We start from the raw sequence: 1,000 nt of genomic DNA on the forward strand, positions 1-1,000 counted from the left end.
TGTGGCTTCAGCACAGAACAACCTCATCTGCAGCAGTCAACCAGCATGGGAGCATCTGCCCAGTGCTGCCCCGCTAGCTCTCCAGTCTGCCCATATAGGTTTTCCTTTGCACCCCCCCTCCCAGCCCATGGGGTCTTGCAGTGAGGATACCAGCTGCTGTCCTTTATACAGCTTCTATCTCCAGTATCTGGCATTACGTTTTATGGCACACATGACCTGGCCTGACAAAGTGACATTTATGTCAAGTCTGGCCCTTGTAACAAATGAGTTTGACATCCCTGGTCTAGCCTTTCTCTCTTCCTTTCCTTGCACCCAGCACATCCAGAGCTTGCAAAGCTGTAGCTAAGGTGTTGCAGCAAAATAAAACAACCTTCTCCTCTCTTAATTTCTCTCTCTCTCTATTCCATAGTTCTCTCATTCATTTCTGTCCCCCTCCACCTAATTTTTCTGTGCCCCCTCCTTTATTTTCACTTCTTGGTCTCAAGACCTTCTCATTCCTATCCTGCTTGATGACAGAGTGTATTTAAGAGTTAGTATAGTAGCAAACCTTTGTTAATATTATGAACAGAAGGCACTGGGCTTGTGGGACACTATACATTGCACTGGTTCTGCTGGGCTTCCAACCCCCCCCTGCTTGGACTGTGATTCTGTGCTTGACATCAGCTGGCATTGCCACAATGACACCGGGTTTGCTGGGCATTGTACATTGTACTGGTCCTGCTGGGCTTGCAAAAATGCCCCCCACGTTCAGTTTCTACTCCAGAGATTCTCTGGTTTGACCTTAATCCTTTCGAAACAATGGAGGATGGGGACACCTTCTTTACGGAGGTAGTGTGCTTCTTAACATCCAGTCTGGTGAAGCTTACTTGGTGACCTTGGGCCAATTAGTTCAAAGGCAGACTCACAGCTCTCAAAAATGCCTTGTAGATTTTTGGGATTACCCGAGTCACACAGCACTGTAGTCTCCGGGATACACAAATGCAATGACAATCAATAAGGC

This window comes from Gekko japonicus, unplaced genomic scaffold, assembly GCF_001447785.1.
Source record: "Gekko japonicus isolate JY-2015 unplaced genomic scaffold, Gekko_japonicus_V1.1 scaffold1925, whole genome shotgun sequence".
NCBI classification, from domain to species: Eukaryota; Metazoa; Chordata; class Lepidosauria; order Squamata; family Gekkonidae; genus Gekko; species Gekko japonicus.